We start from the raw sequence: 17,903 nt of genomic DNA, 5'->3' as shown, positions 1-17,903 counted from the left end.
ATCATCTCATACTGCATGGGAGATGGCAATGGTAAACCCCTCCTGTATTCTACCAAAGAAAACTACAATGTTCTGTGAGCACCAGGAGTCGACACCGACTCGACGGCACACTTTACTTTTAGTCGACAAAATCTAGGAATCCCTGTTCCTTGCAACACTGGTCCTTACTCAGTTGCCACCAGTACATCTGGTGGCAACTCAAAACCAGGGCTTCTCTGGAGCTGCTCCTGGGCTATGGACTGCACTCCTGGCAGAAATTTGTGGTTTAGGAATCATTGTTGGCCTCAAGACAAGAGACTCAAGAGCCCTTAAAACTTACTTGTTTGGTCTGGCCTTCCAGAGCCTTTAAATTGCTTTTAAATGTTTCTGTTTTTAATGGTTTAAAACTGTTCTTGATTTTTTTTTATTGTTTTAAGCTGATTGTTTTAAATGAGTGCTTGTTCATTTTTGTTTTTTTGGGCACTGCCCAGAGCTTTTGGATGGGGTTGTACAGAAATGTAAATAACAACAACAAAGTTCCTTGGATAATCTCAAATAGACCTTTGATTGTCAAACTCCTATGCATCTGAAGTCACAGAACTTGCAGTACACATGACAGCTGCACCATAGACATCTATGGTCCCTTATATTCTCATGTGTATTCCAGGCACATTGGCTCCATACCTTCATTCTAAAGTCCTAGTCAGATATTGTGTTGTACACACACACAGGTGTCTGTACATATGCACATATTTTTGTGTGAGTGACTGGGCATGCATTCATTTAAAAAGTGAACCCTGGGTACATACCCCCTCAAATTATGTACTGATCCCAGTCCCCAAAGGGCTCACAATCTAAAAAGAAACATAAGACAGACACCAGCAACAGTCACTGGAGGTACTGTGCTGGGGGTAGATAGGGCCAGTTACTCTCCCCCTGCTAAATAAAGAGAATCACCACGTTGAAAGGTGCCTCTTTGCCAAGTGCGGGGTAAGTGTATAAATGTGTGAATAACTGTGTGCATACATGTACAGATCTGAACATGTGTTGATCACAACATGTGAATAGGGCTTTATATATTGCTAAATTTATATATTGCTAAAGAGCCAGTGTGGTGTAGTGGTTAGAGTGCTGGACTAGGACCGGGGAGACCCGGGTTCAAATCACCATTCAGCCATGAAACTAGCTGGGTGACTCTGGGCTAGTCACTTCTCTCTCAGCCTAACCTACTTCACAGGGTTGTTGTGAGGAGAAACTGAAGTATGTTGTACACCGCTCTGGGCTCCTTGGAGGAAGAGCGGGACATAATTGTAAAAATAATAATAATTAAAAATAATAAATCTATGGGACTGGAAAGCAAAGGACACTTGGATAGCTGTCCCTGTAAAGTCAGGACTAGACACCGCAGCATACAAGTATCACAAACAGCAGCTATGTGTTTCCCCTCCTTTTTCTCTCCCCCACCCCCAGTAATGCTGAATGACACACACTCTTGAGTTTAACAAGTGGCAGCTGATGAAGCTGATGGGAGGAGACTGGTCTTGTGGTAGCGAGCATGAATTGTCCCCTTTGCTAAGAAGGGCCTGCCTTGATTTACATTTGGATGGGTGACTACATGTGAGCAGTGTTCCCCCCCCCATCTGTGTGCAGAATGAGTTTTGTTCTGGGCGGCAGTATCAAGGCAGTGTGCGCGGACGTGCATTCAGAATGGGGCCTTCCTGATTTAACTTGAGCGGGATCATTGTAAACCACTTAGAGAGCTTCGGCTATAGAGTGGTATATAAATGTAAGTGCTATTGCTATTGCTAAAATGAACTGAGGAGTGCACATGCACATGCCCACGCCTTAGAGGGTACACTGCATGTGAGCACTGTACAATATTTCCCTTATGGGATGAGGCCGTAGCTCAGAGGAAGAGCATCTGCTTTCCATACAGAAGGTCCCAGGTTCTCTCCCTGGCACATCTCCAAGACAGAGCCGGGAAAGACTCCTAACTGAAACCTTGGAGAGATGCTGACAGTCTGTGTAGACAGTACTGAGCTAGAGGGACCAGTGGTCTGACTCAGTATAAGGTTGCTGCTTATGTCCCTCTGAAGTGAAGCAGAGGAACCTGGAGTCTGATGGTATCATGTCACATGCAGTACCTATTGCTTGACATTATCAGGCAGCCACACATCTACTGGCATTTCGGGCTCTCTCTGTGCATGTGTCTTTCTCTTAGATGGATGGATCTCTGTGCAGTATGGCAGTCCATGGTTGTAGCATCACACGAGGGCAATTGTGCAATTTTACGTATTTGTGTGGTTGTAGCATGACATGAGGGCAATTGTGCAATTTTACATATTTGTGTGGTTGTAGCATCACACGAGGGCAATTGTGCAATTTTATGTATTCGTATTCGTGTGGTTGTAGCATCACACGAGGGCAATTGTGCAATTTTACGTATTCGTATTCGTGTGGTTGTAGCATCACACGAGGGCAATTGTGTAATTTTACATATTTGTGTGGTCTTGCACAACAATGGCATTTTTAAGGTGCCTGGAGGAGTGTGGGCAGTTCAGAACCACCTGTGAAATGCTGCGCAGCATGTCAGCCAATGATGATGATGAGCTGACATACTGCACATTTAGCAAGAAAACTAAATGTAAAAATCATAGGCGCAGTATTAAAATACTGAATCTGTTTCTGACAACTTGGAAACATTTTTGTTTTGCTTAAAAGTGAAGCTGTGGACAAGCTGCTTTAAAAAATCATACCTTAATTAAAATCTGATAGAGCCAACAGGAACCAGGTATACCATTTGGCTATTCCCACCTTACATAAAACGTGTCCCTAACTGTAGAGATGCCTCGCTCTTTGAGCTCATCAGAAGCAAGAGCTCATTTCTGTTGGAGATTTTCCAGGGAAAGTGGGGTGGAGATCTGAGGGACTGGGACTGGAGAAAGTTCTGGAAGGTAAAGGTTCGGGAATTTTTGTTTGGATATGAGCCACTGGCAACCCAATGGGATGAAATTCCTTTGTGTCCAATTCCTTGGATTGTTACATGCAAGTTACAGGACACATTGTTAAAAACTGTTGAGTAAAGCGTGCTCCCAAATACCCAACCGTTACAACTGGATGAACTGATACATTTTGTATCCATGTTGTATCCTCACTGTGATAAACTTGGCTTAAAATAAGAAGAAGCTAACAAAGTATGCTTATCTGAGAATAAGATAAGTGTGATTGGGATGGAGACATAAGGTTAATAAATGTGCAATTAATCAGGTGGTTTAATTAAGAACATCTTTAAAATAACATGTTCTTGCTGAATCAGACTAAGGTCTATTCTAGCATTCCAGCTGACATACCAAGCAAGAAAGCACTGGTATAGCAAAAGAGGAGCCAGACATAACTTAATAATAATAACCTTTATTTGTTAGCCACCCCATAATAAATTGTTCTCTGGGCAGCTCACAACACAACATTAAATAAAAACACGTAACACATTAAATCATTACAGATCAAAAGGGGAGAAAAAAAGGGGGGGAACAATAAAAGCAATTTTAAAACTCTTTTAAAATCAGTTAAAAATCAAATTTAAAGATTTAAAGAACAAAAAGTTATTTGCCTTTAACTTCCCAACTAACTGCACCAGTGCAGCAAGGAAGCAGCAATTTTTGATGCTCTCCCTGGGAAGCCCCTATGTGCCACCCAAAAAGACGTCCTTGAGGATGGCACAACCCTCTGGGACATATTTCTGGGTAGCACAGGGGGCTTCCTGGGGAAGGGGGAGGTATTAAAAATTGCTACTTCCCCATTGCACTGGTGCAGTTAGTTGGGAAGAGCATTTGCATACTTGCATACAGAAGGTTCCAAGTTCCCTCCCTGGCATCTCCAGATAGGGCTGATAGAAACTTTTGCCTGCAACCTCAGAGAAGCCGCTGCCAGTCTGTGTAGGCTATACTAAGAAAGATGGACCAATGGTCTGATTCGGTATGTGACAGCTTCCTATGCTCCTATGGAAATTCTGTTAGGCTGCTCAATTCTTGCACTGGTGCATCCTTGCTCTGTGTCAACCTCTGTTTCCACAAGTGGACAGCCAAATGCTTTTGGAAGCCTGCAAGGAGAGCATGAAGATGACAGACACCTTCTGTGCTTTGTCTCAGGCAGGCAGTACTAAAAGCTATACTGCCTCTGAACATGGAGGTTCCATTTTGCTATCACAGCTACTAGACATAACTTCTATGCATCTATCACTGAAGCTCGTGGCCATCACCAGACCTTTGAAATCATTAGCAATAAACAATAACAGGGCCAATAGAGACAAGCTGTGTACAGCAATGCGGTGGTTGTCCACATGTATAGATTTCATTTAACTGTGCCATTAGTGGTTCTCCTGATTCTAAATGTTTTCCAACACAGGGTATGTTTTTACCCTCTCACTGCCGGCATATTCCTCTTAAATAATCACTGTGTAAAATGTAAGTGCAGCAGAAATAATTACAAGACTTTCCCCCAAGACTGCGAGGGCTGGTCCCAAAAAACGGCTCCCATGAAAAACTGGCATGCTTTAAAATGAATATACTGGGTTCAAATCCAGAAGATTTCTCCCCTCAAGTTAATCCATCTCTCTCTCTCTCTCTCTCTCTCCTGTCCTCTCCTGTCCTGCGTGTGTGCAAGAGAATATGTGTGCTCATGCATGTCAGGTCACTCTTGGGACTTCTGCTGGATTTTCCATAACCTCATTGAACCACTTCCAAATTTATCAGCAGGGGAAAGTTGCTTTCTCATATGGTTCCCATAAGAAAATAGCCAATAACTAAGAAGAGGCAGCTTTTAAAGTGGCAGCTCCGTTATATTTAGCAGGGGGAGAGGAACTGTCCCTATTCAAATCAGCATGGCATCCCTTCCAGGGGCTGTTGCTGGTGTCTTCCTTGGGTTTAGTTTAGTTTGCAAGTCCCTTTAGGACATGGAACCATCTTTGCTTTGCTTTGGCTTTGGAAACCACTTCAAGAACTTTGTTGTTGTTGTTGAAATGTGGTGTACAAACTTTCTGACAGTAGCAACCTCATCTCATAATTCTTCCAATTCGAGGCATCCGAGGATAAAGAGAAGTACCTCCATGCAAACATACTGACACATCTATATGGTAATTGCGTGGCATTGTATTGAAGACATTCAAACTCACAATCATGATCAGTTTCACCTAAATCTACAACTGTTTCTTTTATTTTCTCATAGGAATATAGGAAGCTGCCTTATACAGTGACAGACCATTGGGTCATCTAGCTTAACATTGTCTACACTGTCTGGCAGCATCTCCGGAGTTTCAGAGGGGTCTTCCTCAAGTCTACCTGGAGATGCCAAGGATGCAAAACAGATGCTCTGCCAATGAACTACAATTCCCTCCCCTATTCTATTCTATTCTATTCTCACTGGCAATAACAGAATTTTAGTGCAATAAAGACCAATATCTTGAAGAAACTATGTATGTCAATCATTGAGAATAGTCTTTATAGCAATAGCAATAGCAATAGCACTTGCATTTATATACTGCTCTATAGCCGGAGCTCTCTAAGCGGTTTACAATGATTTTTAGCATATTGCCCCCAACATTCTGGGTACTCATTTTACCGACCTCGGAAGGATGGAAGGCTGAGTCAACCTTGAGCCCCTGGTCAGGATCGAACTTGTAACCTTCTGGTTACAGGGCAGCAGTTTTACCACTGCGCCACTAGGGGCTCTTTATCACAATAACTCCCAACATATACTCAGTGCTGAAACAGGGCTATTGATATTTTCTAACCTCTAACCCAAGGATGGGCAAACATGGCTCTCCAGCTGTTTTTGAACTACAACTCCCATCCAAAAATGGCTGGAGGGCCACAGTTGTGCAGCCCTGTGCTAGATGCCGTAGACCAGAGGTTTCCAAGTCCTCAGATGTTGTTGGACTACAACTCCCACGACAGACTACAACTCCCACAACCAATACTGCAGATGCCTTCAGCCATTACAGAGGGAGATGATGAGAGTTCTTTTCCAGCAACTTCTGAGGACCCAATGCTGGGAACCACTGCCATAGGCAAAGCATACCTTCCAGCCCATCATCTGCAGTCTGGAGCATAATGAAATGGACCTGCCTTACTGGGCTGAAAGGGTTTCCAAGATGGCGGGCCACTGTGTGAAACACGGTGCTGGACTAGATGGGCCTTGGGCCTGATCCAGCAGGGCTGTTCTTATGTTACAAGTAAATTTTAGCCCGTTGAATAATGGGCGCTAGGAAGGGAAGGGGCCCATATTTGCCCTCCCGTCTGGCTCTGGCGACATCGCCGCCAGGCCTCGGCAGCGGCCCCGCCACTTCTCCCCCCCCCCGGCTTCAGGCCCCAGGTTCTCCCTCCTGCCCAGCTCCAGCGGCGGCCGGCTTCCCCCGCCACCTCTTCCCCCCTCAATCAGCTGCCGGGCGGACTCTGGGGGCGCCGCTGCCGGCCTCCGCGGCCGGGCCGCTGCCGACCTCCATGCCGCCGCCGGCCTCCGTGCCGCCTCCGCTCCGTCTTTTTCGGCCGAGGCGGCGGCTCTGCCGGCACCTCGGCCAGTTTCCCCCGCCGCCGCCGCACACCCGGCCTTTTCGGGGCGGCCACTTCTGGCCGCCCAAGATGGCCGCCGGTCGTGTCTCCCTTGCACTGTTCTGGGCATGCGCTTCGCGCATGCCCAGTACAGGCCAGGGAGGCACGAACACACGCCTTGGTGTCCATCCACAGATGGACACCAAGGCTTTTATTATAGAGGATGTTCCAGATCACATGTGTGAAATGCACTTCTTATCATCCCAGGGGAAAACGTAAGTCTTTCTAATTGCACACAACAAATGGCTCCATTGAACTTCAAGGGTTATTTTTACTGCCCAGGTTTATGTGACAAAAATGGCAAGGATAAAATGCAGTCCAGCATCCGGAGAACAACACACACACACACACACACACACACACACACACAATTCAAATACATGCAGTGCCATCAGGGCATCATAGGCAGAAAGTGAGGAGAGGTATGTTTTGCTCCTCCCATGACAAAAACATCCCTTTAAAGCACAAAGGGGAGAAGAGCTGGTCTGGTGGTAGTGAGCATGAATAGTCCCCTTTGCTAAGCAGGTTCTGCCCTAGTTTGCATTTGGAGGGATGACCACATGCGAGCGCTGTCTGCTGTAAGATATTCCCCTTAGGGGATTGGGTCATAGCGCAGTGGCAGAGCATCTGCTTGGCATGCAGAAGGTCCCAGGTTCAATCCCTGGCAGCATCTCCAGGTAGGGCTGAGAGGGACTCCTGCCTGAAACCCTGGAGAACCACTGCCAGTCTGTGAAGACATTACCAAACTAGATTGGCCAGTTGTCTGACTCAGTATAAGGCAGCTTTCTATGTCAGAAAACTAGTTCAGTTCTGTTTTATTTTGGTCTCTGACCAGCAATACAAAGTAGACAGCTAAAACTTTAAGCATGAATAACAATTCATCCTAAAGTATAACAATTGGATTAGGTATTAGAGTCTGTCTGATCGTACTGGGCACCACACAAAATTTGGCTACATTATATGTAACGTCAGAGTCGTGGTCAGCACGAAGAAACCAAACAAAAAACTCATCTGAACGAAAATTTCTTAGTAAAGGAGCAAAGTATGAGAATCTTGATAAAAAGTATAGTATATGGCACAGCAGGGAAATGACTTGATTAGCACGCCAGAGGTTGCCAGTTCGAATCCCCACTGGTATGCTTCCCAGATGATGGGAAACATTTATATTGGGCAGCAGCAATATAGGAAGATGCTGAAAGGCATCATCTCATACTACGCGGGAGATGGCAATGGTACACCCCCCCTCCACCCGCCATATTCTACCAAAGACAGCCACAGGGCTCTGTGGTCACCAGACGTCTACACCAACTCGACAGCACCCTTAACCTTTATAATAAAACATGAGCTATAGATTCAACTGCTCCATCTCTACAAGGGCATGCCCATTCCTCATAAGGATTCCACTTAAAACTAGGGTGGCAAGGAGAACTGCTACTTAGCTTTCTCATTGACATGTTATTTTTCTGCAGAGAAGGATGTTTGTTCTCTCCCACACACACACACTCAGCAGAAGCATTCAAACCTGCAAATCCTCCCCCTGTATCCTAAGTGGTACAATCCAGGAAAAGCGTTACCCCTTATTTCTGATACATCCATAAACGGCTCAGTTTTTTCATATGCAAACATAGCTATTTGCTTTTGGTAATTGCTGCCACCATCATAGTCTCGCTTCTCTTGCCATAGAAGCATCAGAGTATATCAGAGTATATCGGAGTGTTTTTTTTCCTTCTTCCTCAGCTGGGAATTTGCACCTGGCTTCTTCATGAAAATGCAGAGGCTCCCTGTGGCACTTTCACAATGATGCCATCTCTTAAAATAAAGCCATAAACAATCTAGGGCCTAAACCATCTTTAAATGGAAGCTGCCACCCTTTCTGTAGTGGTTAGAGTGTTGGACTAGGACAGAGAAGACCTAAGTTGGAATCCTCATTCAACCATGAAACTAACTGGGTGACTCTGGGCCAGTCATGTATCTCTCAGCCTAACCTACCTCACAGGATTGTTGTGAGGATAAAAATAACCATGTACACCACTGAGCTCCTCGGAGGAAGAGCAGGATATAAATGTAAAAAATAATAAATAATAAATATAATAAATATACTCCCCCTGAGTTGCCTATCCCCAGTGTCTGATAATTAGAGATATACTGCCTCACAGAAGTTCCATTTTTAGCTATCAGAACAAAAAGCCATTAATTTATCTAGCTTTTTTCCTAAAGTCCTCTATTCGATGCCCAAATGTCTCAAATTATTAGATATAAAATCATAAGGGGATGCTCTCCATGTTTTTCCATTTCCTGGAACATCTTGTCTGTTCATTTAGTATTTATGACCCCGAACAATCTTACAATAAAATCATGGGAGCCTGAGTAGATAATCTAGAGAGAAACAGGATATTAGTCTGAAAGTATAGTAAACAATAAAAGTGCAATGATTTCCCCCACCCCATTTAGATCAGAGGACAAAAAGACATTTGTTGCATTTTTACAAGGCCTGTGAACCTTAGAACCACCACAGTAATAGGCCTAAGTTTCCATGCAATGTGTAGACAAGGGTTTGTCCAAAGAGAAAAAAATCAGATTTTTAGCCATTAGGAATTCTGAGACTTGGCAGTTCTATTCTGCATTTTCTCACAATTATGCCATTTTTAAGCACGCAATTGGCCTGCAAGCATCCAATATCTTCATTTACACAGGATGTGCTAAAGCCACTGCTCTTTAAGACATTAATGGATTTTATGTAAATTTTAATGATCTCAATTTTTTTTCTAAGCCCTTAGCCCATCAAATGGTCAACAAAACTGGTAAGGAATCCAACAAAGTGACTTTCCTAGTGACAAATTCACCTCTTGGGAGGGAGCAAGCCAATGCCTTCAAACGCATAAGTGCATTTCACACTTCAAAATCCAGAAATAAAATTTGCTAGCTTGTAAAAAAACATTTTCCACCTCATGGGAGCAAATGTCAGACAGAAAACTCATCAAATTGTAAGAAAAGTCAAATCAATTGTAGTGTGTGTGTGTTTTTTTAAAAGCCACACCTTTAAGAGCAATGTATTTCTAATCAAAAGACAATAAAGAAGCATATGGATACATCTGCACGCACACAACCAAATGCACAAAAGGTTTTGTTAATTCAGGTCATATCTTTATTTTATCTTTATTTTAAGGATGGCGAAGTCACCGTTTTTCTTTGGAGTAAAAGGTAAATAACGGAGAGGTAAATTAACCTGCTGTCCTTTCCAACATGGAAGGGCATTTTCCCCTATAACAGCCAGGTTTCATCTACTCATCAGCCCCGGCTCCTTCCCATGGCCTGCGGAACTGTCCATCGCAACAAAAATGCCTCCCACCATCCACAACATTCCCGCTAATGCAACCCCTCCCTAATGCACTTTTGTAGTATCAGATTAATGTTTCACTACTGCAAGCTGGACTCCATCTGACCGCATTAGAGCTGCAGGACTGCAATCGCATTACTCCCTCCCTCCCCCCTCCCTGCCTTCATTACAGAGCGATCAAGAGCGAAGAGGAAGGTGGGGGAAAGGAGGACGAAAATAAGTGAAAATTCCAGTGGTCCCTACAAAGACACCTGCATAATGGTGATGACAAGCAGGCTGGAGGAGGGAGGGGGTGGGGGAAGCAGGTTTTCCATCAGAAAGAGGCAGTGTTCATTTCTGGGGGAGGAAAAACTGGACCAGATTTCCTGTAGGGTGGGGCTGTGACAACAATGCACAAGGGACACAGAAGGATTCGTGCAAAATGTATCTGGGAAAGGGAAGCTGGGAGACTGTAAAAGCACCACTGCATTGTGCTGCATCATCTCTCCCTAGGCAGAGAGAGGGAGAGAGAAGGAGAAGGGAGAGAAATGGTACGGAAAAAGTGAAATAATTCACACACACACACACGTCTGATGGACTCATTCAAATTCTCCCCTCCAGCTTAATGCGCGCAGATTCGTGCTTTCAAAAATAATAGCTTTCCAAGAGACACGAGCACGCACACACACACAAACACAATTACACACCCATACTTGACATATAGATTAAATCGGATTAGGAAATGAGAAGGGGCTTGGAAAAGTGAGCCGTTTAGTAAACACGGTCATCAGAAAGCACCAGACTGCCCGGGGTAATCCCCCTCCCCAACCCGCCCTTCCCCAAGACTAGTATCTTTTTGCACAAACCTGTTGAAGTATTAAGGGGAGGGGGGAGAGAAAGCCCGAGCCGTCTCCTCCTCCCGACCGCTCGGTGCAAAGAGATGGAGGGCAGCAGAGAGAATATTCAGAGCAAAAGGGAGGGAGGAGGGAGGGAGGCGAACGGCGAAGAGATACCAGCGAGGACAACCGACCACGCCTGTTTTGCAACCCATGGACCGTTATGAGAACCAGCAATCTTACGCGAACGAGCCTCCCAGGCGGCTTGTTTTCGGGCGGCGATTTCATCTTTATTTTATGGCGCTGCTTAATGTCATCCGCCCCCACTCACGACCGCCCCCGCCCCGCGCTCCTACAAGCTTCCCAGGACCTGCATCAGCATCTCTCCCCAAAACAAGATTTCAATTTCCATCACGGGGGGTGGGGGAAGAGGCAAGGCGAGAAGGCTCGTCTTAATTCTGCGGCAACCTGACGGTCCCCTTGCAGAGGGGCAGGCTTTTGTAGAGCCCGGCATAGCCACACCAGCTTCCCAATCTCAACCCCAGCCACCGCCCCCCCCCCACCGCGCTCCGCCATCGCGCCTCCCGCCGCTTGTCCCTGCAGAGGGGGAGTTCTGCCACAACGCTGCAGCACCGCCGCCGCCGCCATCCGGCCCCTTCCACGCAGCTCCGCGCGCTCCAATCCCCACCCCGCAACGCCCAGCACCCCCAGCCAGAAATGCATCACAGAGCCACAAGCCAACAAAAAAAACCCTCTCCAGTCTCCTGCACCCTGATCGCACCTCCGTGGGGGCGGGGGCGTGCGCGCGGGGGGGGGTGTCAGTCCAAAAGACGAGCAATTCTCTCCCCTGCAAGAAAGACCCCCCCCCCCGCCCCGCTCTCCGGACGCGCCCGCTCGTACTTGCAATGCCCGCGAAGAGGTAGCGGGGAAGCCTACCTCGCCTCGCAGGGATCGGGGTTGAGCGGGTGGGCGCCGATCTCCTTCGCCCACCCTCGTATGCAATGCGGTGCGCTCCCCTCTCAGCAGTGACGGCGGCGAGGAGGAGGAGGAGGAGGAGGAGGAGGGGGTGGGTGTCTGATGATGCAGCAAGGAGCAAGAGTCAGGAGCAGCGGCGGCAGCAGCAACCTCGATGGCTGGAGCTGGCAAAGAGGAGAGGCGGCGGCAGCTGGGGCAGCTCTGCGGCGGAAAAGCAATGGATGGAAGCGGGGGGGAAAGGGAGGGGACTCCGGGAATCCGCAGCCAGCCGGCCTGCCTCCTCCGATGCCCGCCTGCTCAGCAACAGCGGCACAGATTGAGACCCGGAGCGACAAGGGGCGGGGACAGGACGCGCGTGCACACTCGGGCGCACACACACACACACGGTCGTACCTAGCGCGCGCGCGCGAGTGTGTGTGCAGGCAGCCGCCCAGCGAAGGGAGGGCAGAGCGGGCAGGCGAAGAGTGAGGCGCGGGGGGGGGGCTCTAGGTGAGGCCAGAGGCAGAGCTGAGCGGCTCTCCTCCCTCCCTGTTCCACCCCCCCAAAACGTGACAGCTGACCGAGGAGGCCTGCTCCTTGTGCCTCCTTTCTGCTGTGCCCGCAGCCACTATGCCAAGGGGACGGCTTGGGCACACGCGCGGGTGTGGTCCTCTCTTTCTCGCTCTCTACCATAAGGCCTAGTGGTCAGCGGCGGGACCATTTCAAGGGAAGGCTCACAGGCTGGAATGGCCTCCCATCTTCGCTCTACACTTACCTATAACATAGAAAGCTAGCGTATCAGGGAGAAAGCCTGCCTGGGGAGAAACCTTTTCCATGACAGCTACTTTTCATCATGCAGGGAATCATTGTTTGTATGGAGGTGGAACATAGGAAGCTGCCTTATTTATTTTACATTTATATCCCACTCTTCCTCCAAGGAACCCAGAGCCGTGTACTACATACTTGAGTTTCTCCTCACAACAACCCTGTGATGTAGGTTAGGCTGAGAGAGAAGTGACTGGCTCAGAGTCACCCAGCAAGTATAGTGGCTGAATAGAGATTTGAACTCTCCCTGGTCTCCCTGGTCCTAGCCCAGCACTCTAAGCACTACACTCCATCGAGATCACTATTGTCTACACAGACAGGCAGCGTCTTCTCCAAGGTTGCAGGCAGGAATCTCTCTCAGCCCTGTCTTGTAGTTGCCAGAGAGGGAACTTGGCACTTTCTGCTTGCAAGCATGCAGGTGCTCTTCCCAGAGCGGCCCCATCCCCTAAGGGAAAGATCTTGCAGTGCCCACATGTGGTCTCCCATTTAAATGCAAACCAGGGCAGACCCTGCTTAGCAACGGGGACAATTCATGCTTGCTACTCCAAGACCAGATCTCCTCCCATAATTTACTTTTCCTAGAAGCATTCAGGTGTCTGAGCCCCCACTGCTGTATCGAATGGTACAGCCCAGACACAGACTGACCACCTCAGGGAGGACCACATTATAACCCATGACGGTGGCCTAATTCTCACAAAAGAACAGAGGAGGTGATTACCCTCTGTCTGGGTTATGTCAGTTTAAGACTGCAGGTGGGGGTTCATCTTTTATTATTATTATTATCATCATCATCTCTTGTTTACACAGTCAGACAGGTGTTATTGACTGGTTTGTTTTATGCAGACATCGAGTCCTTCCCAAGGACCTGGGATAGCTGAATTTTATTATCAATATTGTTGTTATTATTAAAGATTTCATCTCAAAATATAGGCTATTCCCAGTAAAGCTGCCTTTTGTAATTGGCTGGTGGTGATTTCTGTGGCCCCTATGGTGTTGAACAACTCTTGAACAACTCTTCAAGTTGCTTTGGAATTGCACCTAGGGTGCCAATTACTACTGGGATTATTTTGGTCTTCTTCTGCCCCAGCCTTTCAATTGAAATTGAAATTGTTGTTGTTGTTGTTATACAGGGGATTTATTATTATTATCCAACATGCAGTTGGATACTAATATTTATTATTAGCCAACATGCAGGGGAACACTGACATAAGGGAGCTGCTGGGGCTGTTGCACAATGTCAAAGGCAACCCTGATGGTGTTGCATGTCAGGGCAGTTCCACAACGGCTTAAAACAGCAGCCCGATTCACACATTACTCTGTACGAGTGAACAGATGTCTGTTCACCAGTACGTGTGTTTGTGTGAATGACTGTATCTGTGTTCAGTTAAAAGTGAACCTGGATACAGACCCTTCAAATGCATAGTACAGACAAGAAATGCACTTTTCTACCTGCGTTCAACATCACATGTGAATGAATATACCTGTGTCCAAATCTGCACCAGTGTACACTGTACACTCATTGTATGAGTGTTGTGCATAATATGTTATGTACATAATACGTTAATGGACCTAGCCTCCAGGCTGTTTTCAATGAGTCCAGCATTTCAAAACTGCCCAGACACCGTTTTAAGCCATTGCACAACCACTCTCTTGGGGAAAACACCATCATGGTTGCCTTCCACATTGTGCAGCTGCTCTGCTGGGTCTCCCGCTGTAGGAATAGAAAACTAGCATGATATGGGGAGAAGCAAGGCTAGAACTCATTCTCCCTGACATGTTTGTTTTCTATGAGGAGGGTTTTTTTTTTTTAATGCAGGAGAACTAAACCATAAGTCCTTTGCACAACATTGAATGCATGACTTTAAAAGTGAACCTGGGTGCAAGCCTGCATTCCCTCTAACGGGGATTCCCAGATGTTGTTGACTACAACTTCCATAATCCTCAAGCAAATGCCATTGTAGCTGGGGATTCTGGGAGTTGCGGTCAATGGCATCTGGGAATCCCTGTTAGAGGGAACATTGGTACAGGCCCCCTCAAGTGCAGGGTGCAGATTTTTTTTTAAAGTGTATTGCTGCTCATGCATGATACTTCATCAGCCAGCCTGCTGACCGCATGTGATAAGGGCATACATAGGAACATAGGAAGCTGCCATATACTGAGTCAGACCACGGGTCTATCTAGCTCAGTATTCTCTTCACAGACTGGCAGCGGCTTCTCTGAGGTTGCAGGCAGGAATCTCTCTCAGCCCTATCTTGCAGAAGCCAGGGAGGGAACTTGGAACTGAGATGCTCTTCCCAGAGCGGCTGCTCCATTCCTTAAGGGGAATATCTTGCAGTGCTCACCCATGTAGTCTCCCATTCATATGCAACCAGGGCAGATCCTGCTTAGCGAAGGGGGCAAGTCATGCTTGCTACCACAAGACCAGTTCTCCTCCCGTGCACACGTCCTTCCCCCTTCCTGGCTGAGCAGGGCACCCTTTCTTAATCACATATGGGGGCGGTCAGTTCATTGTTACACATGCAACAAATGCTAGTAGTATTTGCAGCATGCCTAGAGGGGCAGTTGGTCCCCTCTACATGATTACGGGAAGACACCCAGGTATGCTGAGGGCGGGGAGATATGTGTTAACAGCACACACACACATCCGTATTGCATGTTGAGCCGGTAAACAAAGTATCATCCAAAATGGCCATAAGTGTGAATAGGGCCATTTGTGCATACAGATCTTTATGCACATATGCTGGGCACAGATTGTGCATGTGTTGAACATAATGCTCAACCCATGCACAATACTTGCACAACACATGCAGAATAGGGCTACTGAATCCAAGAATATTAGAGTGGGCAGAGACCTTGGAGATCTTCTTGTCCAACCACCTGCTCAGTGCAGGAATCTGCTATAGCAGGGCTGCTCAACTTCCTTCAGCCCTCCTGCAGATGTTGGCCTACAACTCCCATAACCCCTGGCTATTGGCGATTGTCACTGGGTATTATGGGAGTTGTAGTACAAAAAAGCTGGGGGGCCTAAGTTGAGCAGGCCTGTGCTATAGCATCCCCTGAAAGATGAAACCTTGAGTGAAAACAAGCCTGCTATTATACAAGACAAACTAACTATTCCACAGTTAAGTCTCCATCTGTAGTTTGAAATGGGTTCACCTACTCACTGTGACAATGAGGCTACTTGCATGTAATGCATGTAAGTCTCCCTCTTTAAAAAAATGCCACCGTGGAAGTTGGAATCAGAACTGGGAAGTCCACATGGGGATCAGGGGCTCCTTAGCTTTTTCCTCCCAAGATGGTTTCTCAGCTGAAAATCTCCCTCCTCCAAAGTTGCTTTTCCCCATGCAGGGGATGGGAAGTGCACACATATATCTGTATACTTTTCTTTGCAGGGCGAAAATCAGCTAGTGGGTGATATTTTGTGCAGAAAACTGGCATGAAGGGAAAGGGTTAAGAAAAAATGGGGCTGCACAATAAATTTGTATAATGGGATTATAATATTCACATGGAATTCGCCTTTTTTCACAGCCACTGCATGCCAAGTCAGCATTTTCATGAAGCTATCCATCATGATCCTGAGATCCCCTTCCTGGTTTGTCACAGACAGCCTAATGTATATATGAAGTTGAGTTGTTGTTGTTTTCGCCCCAACATGCATCACCTTACACTTATCTGTACTGAACGGCATTTGCCATTTTGTTGCCAACTCACCCAATTTGAAGAGATCCTTTTGGAGCTCCTCACAACCTGTTTTGGATTTTACTACCCTAAATAGTTTAGCGTGTCATCCACAATTTAGCCACTTGGCTACTTACCAAGTTTTTAGGCAGGAGTCTTTCCTAGCCCTACCTGGGACACGTCCCCTGGGACACGCCCCCCCCCAAGGGAAATAGTCACCCATTTGAATGCAAATCAAGTTGGACCCTGCTTATCAAAGGGGAGAATTCATGCTCACTGCCACAAGACCAGCTATCCATCCCCGTACCACCCACTCCATATGGGTGAACCTGCCCTAAATAGGACAGAACTAATCAGCAGGAAAACCCCACCCCCTACCCTAACCATTTCTGTAACTAAATTAGAAGCTCTATTGCTCTTCCTTGATGAAGTTACCTTTCTATGAGTTGGGGGTGATCAGGGAAGTTGTTGACTACTCTCTGCACATCACCTGTGGGGAGGTTTTTTGTTTTTTTAATGAGCCACCTTTGCTAACAAGTGGCATATGCCTCCCACAAGACTCCTCCAGGAACTGCTTATACTGTATATACACTGTCTCATCCCCTCAGATTTCACAGCATTTCTGAGCTGTACTCTAGAGGTTGTCACTCTCTCTGACAAGAGTTTAAATAAGTTGTGCATCATCAAACTAAAGACCAGATATTCAACTTTCAAAGCCGTTTTAATGAGCTTCTGTCGGGCGGTGTGTGTGTGAGGGGAAGGTGCTGAAGAATCTATAGCTCAACAAGAGACCATATTTACTCAAGCTTCTTAACTAGACTTGTGGTTTTAAATTGTTTTAATGTTTTAATTTCTGTTTTAATTTGTTTATTTTGCTGTAAACTGCCCAGAGACATAGGTTTGGGGTGGTGTACAAATATAGTTAGTTAGTTAGTTAGTTAGTTAGTTAGTTAGTTAATAGCTGAGCACATTATTTGCATGCTGAAGGTCCAGGTCTGAACTCTATGACAGGGATCTCAGCAATAGCAGGGCTGGGGAAGACCTCTCTCCATACATCTGAGCTGTTCCTGTTTACTAGGGTCACTCCCTATTATCCAGGATCTATCCCTGATAAATCCCTGTTCCTATGTTTGCCTTTCCATCTTTGCCACGAAAGTTCTCTTTCCAACACTTCTACCATCTCCCCTCTGAGCTCTCTGATGACTCATCAGCCTTGTTCAACTCTTGTTGTTTTTCATGTGAGTTGCTAGAGTTCTTCAGGATCCAACTCCCATCTCTAGAATCAAATCTTCAAGTGGGTGGATGGATGCATTGTCTCCCTAGGGCATCTGCATGCAAATGGGTGCACAACATGAAGGCACTATACAGCACGCACATCTAGAAAGTGGAATCCGGTCTTCAGCAATGTGCAATAGTGCGTGGATGGGTGAGGAGTTTAGGCAGGAATCCCTGGGATGAGAATTGATGTTTGCAAGTATATGCCTATTTTCATCAGTGAAATGTTGGAGGGTATCCGCTTGGCTCATCTACTCTGGTAAGCTGGAATCGGATGAACTGCCCCCACATGCAATTGAAGGGTGTCCCGACAGGGCAGGTACATGCATCCATGAAGCATTACCACCATCTTCTCCTGTTGCGGCCATGTTTGAATGAACCGGCCCATAGTTGAGTTATTAGAAGAGTCCACTCCGAATCTCACATTCGGCTCAC

At 46.6% G+C, this 17,903-nt stretch overlaps 1 protein-coding gene across 2 annotated transcripts in view; it reads right to left on the bottom strand.

The window, feature by feature from the left end:
- SPTBN1 (spectrin beta, non-erythrocytic 1) overlaps window positions 1-12,032 on the bottom strand; it is a 277,913-nt gene extending 265,881 nt beyond the window's left edge. The window contains exon 1 of one of the 2 annotated variants that reach the window (XM_053245880.1): window positions 11,673-12,032. The gene's annotated coding sequence lies outside the window, so the exon portion shown is untranslated. Of the gene's footprint in view, window positions 1-10,766; window positions 10,904-11,672 lie in introns of those variants that run through there. The other variant, XM_053245883.1, reaches the window with a different exon arrangement.
- Between the last annotated feature and the right edge of the window lie 5,871 nt (window positions 12,033-17,903).

The sequence above is a fragment of the Hemicordylus capensis genome, chromosome 1 (assembly GCF_027244095.1).
Source record: "Hemicordylus capensis ecotype Gifberg chromosome 1, rHemCap1.1.pri, whole genome shotgun sequence".
NCBI lineage: Eukaryota > Metazoa > Chordata > Lepidosauria > Squamata > Cordylidae > Hemicordylus > Hemicordylus capensis.
The sequence above is the reverse complement of the archived record's forward strand: the minus strand, read 5'-3'. Positions and strand labels throughout refer to the sequence as shown.